The following is a 7655-nucleotide window of genomic DNA, read 5'->3' as shown; positions in this document are numbered from 1 at the left end:
TCAACAATGCCAGTTTGGGTAAGGCTTCATAACCTCCCACTACATTTTTGGCATCATAAAGTTTTAATAGCCATTGGGAACTCCTTGGGGAAGTTCCTAAAATCAGATGAAGATAGGACTACTTGGGGAATCTTCACATTTGCCAAAATATGCGTAGAAGTGGACCTGAGTCAAGGACTACCAGATCACATCACATTGAATTTTAATAATTCACTATGGACTCAACCGCTTGATTATGAGAACACAACATTCAGATGTTGCGGATGCTTCCAAACAGGGCACCTCCACTATGCCTGTCCACTGGCTAGAAAGGAGCCTAAAGGAAATAAGAAACAACAGAAAAAACCCAAAGGTTGGCAGCATACTGAACCGCTAGAAGAAGAGGAATTGCAGACAAAACCTACAGGCGAGCAAATGGGACAGGGAAACATACAGGAAGAAAAGACCCAAGAGACTAATTTGGGGCATAACAATATGGAACAACAACAAGAACCTCAGCTGGAAGTAAGTGGCATCAAACGAACTCATGGCTCCGAAGGATCGGAATCTGACAAAGAACAACCAACGAATACAATGGAAAACCAGCTTTCCATTATTGATACCACTCCCAACATAGGAGGTTGGCGAAGAGTGGAGAAGAAGAAGGGCAGGAAAGCATAGGCCAGCTGGATCTTTTTTTCTTTTCTTGTTGTTTCCTAGTTTCAAGAACAGCTCATTTCATGTTTCTTTGACAGGATTGTATATCTTACATCCTATGGGCTCTATGATCTACAAATCATATAGCAAAAATGAATGCTTAATGCATATACTATGTAACTTTTTATTTCAGTTAATAAAAAGTTCGATTTTTTCTTTGGGAAAAAGATAAAAGAACTAATATATCAGATGTGTAATATCATTTCTAGTGCTACATCACACATAACAGTGAATCATGTCCTGAATAGTAAGTCTGTTATGAAACCAGCTCACAAAAAGATAGAAAAGAGAGATCCACGCCTTAGAATTCAGCCTCTTCGAGGGGGCAACCTCCTTTACATTACATAAATGAACAATTCTTGGATGATACAAATGACAAAACCTCTTTTCTATATATAGGAGTCTAAGGAGTCACAATATAATCCAGCCGACCTAACAATAATAATAATAAGCCACAAAAATAACAATAGAGGGATTCTATGGGGCACAGAAATAACAATATGGGGGTAATAGGGGCACAACAATATAAATAGGGGGTATAACTACAATAGTAATGGGGTAATCACTAGTATTATAGGGACCCAACATGCCCCTCTCCTTCAAAAAAGTGTTGTCCTCAACGCTTGAGCAGTTCTGGATACTTCTGCATAAAATTCTCATCCTCCCATGTGGAATCTTCAACGGATAAGTTCTTCCACTTGATAAGATACTCTGAAATTGATCGATTTCGTAGCTGTCGAGTTCTTGTTTCTGTGATTGCTTCCGGTTCCAATATAATTTTTCCTTCCTCGTCAAGTTCTGGCAATATTGTTTGAATTGGGAGCTTTTCACCTATAACCTTCTTTAAACATGAAACATGGAAAACTGGGTGCAATCGAGAAGCTGCAGGAAGCTCCAATTTGTATGCCATAGTACCAATCTTTTCCAACACCTTGTACGGACCATAATACTTTGGTGATAATTTGTTATCCTTCTTAGCTTGCTTTAGGGACATTTGCTTATATGGTTGCAGCCGTAGGAATACCCAATCACCTACATCAAAACTTCTTTCACTGCGATGTTGATCTGCCTGTTGCTTCATTCTATTTTGTGCCAACACGAGGTTATCCTTTAAGAGTTGGAGGACTTGTTGTTGATGTTCGATGTGATGTTCCACTGCCTGAACCTTAGAATTTTCTCTTAAATATGATGTGATGGATGGTGGTTGATACCCATAAAGTGCCATAAATGGGGTCATTTTTGTTGCTGTATGGAAGGAAGTGTTATACCACCATTCAGCTAGAGGCAACCATTTGACCCATTGTGTCTGTTTATCAGATACAAAGCAACGAAGATATCCTTCCAAACATTTGTTTACTATCTCAGTTTGCCCATCAGATTGAGGATGATAAGATGAGCTATGAGCTAACTGAGTACCAAGACAAGAAAATAATTCTGTCCAAAAATTTCCAGTGAAAATGGGATCTCTGTCACTTACAATAATCTTTGGGTTTCCATGTAGCTTTTGAACTGTTTCCATAAATGCAGTAGAAACTGTACTGGCTTTAAATGGATGTGATAATGCACAAAAGTGTGCATACTTGGTAAGTCTGTCAACTACCACCATGATGACACTCTTTCCCTCAGACTTGGGTAAACCTGTGATAAAATCCATTGAAACCTCCTCCCAACGTTGGCTTGGAATGGATAAAGGTTGTAATAGACCTGGTGTCTTAATTGTTTCAACTTTATTTTGCTGGCAAACCAAACATTCCGCCACAAACTTTTGAATATCTGATTTAAGGCCATCCCAAAAAAATTCCTTCTTAACCCTGTGGTAAGTTTTTAAAAATCCTGAGTGCCCTCCTAAGGGAGAAGTGTGCAATTCCATAAGAATCTTTTGTTTTAGCTGGGAATTCTTACAGAGGTATAAGCGATCTTTGTACCATAACAAATCATTTTGCCAGCTAAATGTATCAGAAGTACTGGAATCTTGTTGTAGCTTTTGAATAAGTGCCCACACTTCTTCGTCATTCTTCCATTCCTCCCTTGCTTCGTTTATCCAATCTGGCTGGATAATAGAAATGGCACACAACAATGCTTCCACATCCTCATCCTTTCTTGAGAGTGCATCTGCCACCACATTTTGCTTCCCTTTTTTGTAGATGATTTCAAAGTCATAACCCAACATCTTTGTGACCCACTTTTGTTGCTCTTCAGAGGATAATCTTTGTTCTAAAAAGTATTTAAGGCTATCATGATCCGTTTTTACCTTGAAGTGTCTTCCCATTAGGTAGGGTCGCCATTTCTTAAGTGCATGGAGTATTGCCAACATTTCCTTCTCATAAATAGCTTTGTTTAAAAACTTTCCCTTGATTGGACGACTTTCAAAAGCAATGGGTCTTTCATCTTGCATTAGAACAGCACCAATTCCATTTCCTGAAGCATCACATTCCACAATAAAGGTTTTTGTGAAGTCCGGCGTAGCTAAGACCGGTGCTTGGCACATTGCCTCTTTAAGATGTTCAAAGGCCTTTGTTGCTTCCGAAGTCCATGAAAATGAATCTTTCTTCAATAATGTTGTTAGAGGTGCTGCTATTCTCCCATAATTCTTAACAAACTTGCGATAATACCCTGTCAACCCAAGAAATCCTCGCAGATGCTTTATGGATGTGGGGATTTTCCATTCCTTAATGGCTTTAATTTTGCTAGGGTCTACCTTAACTCCTTCATGAGATACAATATGACCCAAATATTCCACCTCCTGGACTCCAAAGAAACATTTGGATCTTTTTGCATATAATTGTTTCTCCTCCAATAGTTGTAACACCCTGTCAACATGTTCAACATGATCCTTCCAAGACTTGCTGTAGATTAGTATATCATCAAAAAATACTAACACAAATTTTCTAAGGAATGGTTTGAAAATTGAATTCATCAAACCTTGAAATGTTGAAGGTGCATTGGTAAGTCCAAAAGGCATGACCAAAAATTCATAATGACCCTCATGAGTTCTAAATGTTGTTTTCGGAATGTCTTCAATCTTCATTCTAATTTGATGATATCCCGAACGAAGATCCAACTTGGTGAAGTATACTGATCCATGCAATTCATCCAGTAATTCATCAATAACAGGAATGGGGAACTTATCTTTAATAGTGAGCTTGTTGAGCTCCCTATAATCTGGACACATGCGCCATGATCCATCCTTCTTGTGCACCAATACTACTGGAGCTGAGAAAGAACTTTGACTCGGTTGAATTATACCAGCCTCTAGCATTTCTGCAACCATACGTTCAATTTCACTTTTTTGGACATATGGATATCTGTACGGCCTGATGTTTGGCGGAACACTTCCTGGAATCAGATGAATAGCATGATCATGATCACGCATAGGTGGGAGACCTTTGGGAGTCTCAAATACCTTGGAATGATTGTCCAGGACTTTTTGGAGATCTGGAGAAATAGATGATTCCAATGTGGAAACATCTAGCGAACATAATTGTGCAATTACACCTCTTTGCTCCTTTTTTAGAAGCTTTGTCATGCCATTAGAGCTGATTATCTTTCCTGGTTTCCCTGCAATACCCCTTAATTCAACTTCCTTTCCTTCCACAGAAAATTTCATGAAAAGTTCTTGAAAATTAAAAGCTATTGTACCCAAGGATTGTAGCCATTGGACTCCTAGTACAACATCAGCACCTCCCATTGGAATGGAAAGCATTGGGCTAGTCAATACATATTCTCCCATGGATAGCTTGATATTATGGCACTTTCCAGAACAATTTATTGTTCCTCCATTTGCAATCATCACTTGACACTCTGGTGCTGGATATAGGAAGCAATTCAATTCTTTTGCTACCCTACAATGAATAAAATTGTGGGTGCTTCCTGAATCAATCAACACTATTACCTTTTTCTTCTTGATTTGTCCTACTATCTTGATGGTTTGAGGAGTGGTAATTCCTGCCAATGCATTACAAAATATGGTCGGATTTATTTGTTCTTCATCTAGGCTTTGTTCCTGGAATATATCCTCTTCTTTTGACCTTTCTTGCTCCTTTTCTTCTTCGTCTTCACAATCTATGTAGAATAATTTCTTCTCAGCACACTTATGACCTTTTGTGTATTTGCTATCACAATTGTAACAAAGCCCTTTTGCTCTTTTTTCTTCCAATTGTTGTGGTGTCAACCTTGTAGGTTGTGGAAGACTATGGGCAACAAAACTTCCGTCTTTATAGTTGTGAACGGTATGCTTCCTAGTTGCCATAATTTTGCTTTCCATTTTTCTTGCTAACCTGAATGCCTTCTCTAATGAATCAGGTTCCCAAAGGCGCACATCATGTTGGATATTATCCTTTAAAGACCCTATGAACAAATCAATCCTATGCTCCTCTGGAATATCTTTTACCCTTATGTTCAACTTTTGGAACTCATCAATGTGCTCCATTATTGAACCCTTTTGTTTGAGACTTACCAATTGGCTAAAAAAAGTGTTGCTTTTTGTATCCTCATAATGTGCTACCAATTCTTCCGTAAAAATTGCCCAAGTGATAAATTGTTTACGAGAACAAAGCCATTGATACCATACAAACTGATTTGGTTCCAAATATAAAGTTGCCATACGTACCTTTTGTGTGTTTTGCACATTATTGAGATCGAAGAATTGCTCCATCTGTAATATCCATGTGGCGGGATCCTTGCCATCAAACTTCCTCACATCGATTTTTGGAACATGGTGAGTCTTCGATCCAACATTAGAGTCTATGGAATCATGATTAACATTTCTTTTATTCTCATCATGAGTTTCATTTAGTACCCTTTCACCCTTAGGGACGATTTCTTGTAGCAACTTATTCATATTTATCTTCAATTCGTCCATGTCTATCTTCAAATCTATCTTCAAGTCATCCATCTTAGCTTCCACACCTTTCTTTAAACCATCCATCTTAGCTTCTACATCTTTCTTTAGACCATCCATCTTAGATTCTGTTCCCTTTTGTGCAAGGGACAGTTGTTTCACTTGGTCTTGTAATTTTGATATATCATGTTGCATTTCTTCCTCTTCTTCATGAGTCATGCTAGAGCTTTCAGGTCCCTTACTAGGTGTTTGCATTTTCTTTCCTCGGGGCATCAGTTACTGATAATAATGCTTTACTATGCCCTTTGAATTCCTTCAAACCAAGCTTATGCAAAAATAAAAAATAAAAACTACACACCTTTTTTTTTACTTTGTAGAAGCCTGATATTGAATCTGATGTATCTCTGTAATTTCGGATCATCCAATTCTGAAATTGCTACCTGCAGTAGCCTTCTGTGTCCTCTTTCCAATGCCACAATTCTGAGCCAAATTGGATTCTCCAAGGAAGAGTTATGTGAAATCTCCCACAGTGACTTGCTTTTAGACTGGTTCAGTAGAGCGAATTTGTACGACGTGCCACGAGTCACTGTTTCAACTTTTGAATCTGAAACACATATACAAGAAACTACAGTCCGTCCTCTTTCTGTACCTTTTTACGAAATTTCAATCCGATCCTCCGAGAGAGAGTTATGACGATTTTCCCCAGGTAACCTGTTTTGAATGTAATCCAGGAGTCTGCAAAAAGGCCAACTTCCTCAGATCATATCTCCGAAAATATCGCGCGAAAAGCTCGGAAATTCGGACCCAAGGTTCAAAGCCAATTCTTCTCAAATGGGTTTTTTTTGCGACTTCTGAAACGTCACAGAAAAAAAGTTATAGCGAAAATGCCACGATGACCTGTTTGGAGCAGCGAAACCCTAGAATCCAAAGCTCTGATACCAAATGTTATGAAACCAGCTCACAAAAAGATAGAAAAGAGAGATCTACGCCTTAGAATTCAGCCTCTTCGAGGGGGCAACCTCCTTTACATTACATAAATGAACAATTCTTGGATGATACAAATGACAAAACCTCCTTTCTATATATAGGAGTCTAAGGAGTCACAATATAATCCAGCCGACCTAACAATAATAATAATAAGCCACAAAAATAACAATAGAGGGATTCTATGGGGCACAGAAATAACAATATGGGCGTAATAGGGGCACAACAATATAAATAGGGGGTATAACTACAATAGTAATGGGGTAATCACTAGTATTATAGGGACCCAACAAAGTCTTGACTCCTGAGTCCCAACTCAGCCTTAAAATATCAACAAAAAATAATGTATATCATATCATGAGTCATAATGTCATATACAATGAAATAAACCAAATAACCAATACTATTGATTTCCTCTGCCCCTCTTGCGAGAAAATGCAATAGCTTTCCCTTTCCCTCTGGATGTAGATGCCGATGGAGTTGGCAGTGGACTCTGCTGTGCTCTAGAAGTTGAAGAACTAGGAGCTAGAGGAGGTAGACCACGTCCTCTACTGGTGGCAGGGGTAGCTTGGCAAGGTGGTATCACCTCCTCCTCCTGTTGCTCCTCCTCCTCCCCCTCTACGTCTTCCACTACCTCTTGCTCTAACCAATCATTGGCAGACTCCATGAGAGGCCTCTCAGCCTCAACCCTCCATACAGCAGTGGTGTCAATCTCATCCAATGAGATGGCCTCCATATCATGTATCCTCTCAAGTTGATTCACCCATAATCGAAGATTGTAGTAGACATAGACCATGTCATTATGTCGCAAGGTCTCCAACTTGTACAAAGATCATAAAATAATAATTAAAAAAAAATATTTAATGAATTCAAAAAATTAATTGGAAATTTGGAATATTTTAAGTTTTAAGTTTAACCTGTTGCGCTTCTTGTTGTGTATTTTTTCAAATACACTCCAGTTGCGCTCACATCCTGAAAAGCTACATGTTTGGCTGAGGATTCGAATGGCAAGCTTTCGCAGATGGGGTACTCTGGCACCATAGTGAGTCCACCATGCATCTACAACAAAAATACAAATAAGATAAACATAAGAAAAAAAATGAAATTTGAAAGTTGAAGCAAAGTATGAAGTTAT

This window comes from Pinus tabuliformis, chromosome 7, assembly GCF_031772625.1.
Source record: "Pinus tabuliformis cultivar Carrire ecotype Pingquan chromosome 7, CPIR1, whole genome shotgun sequence".
Taxonomy (NCBI): Eukaryota; Viridiplantae; Streptophyta; class Pinopsida; order Pinales; family Pinaceae; genus Pinus; species Pinus tabuliformis.
This window is presented reverse-complemented; position numbering follows the sequence as displayed.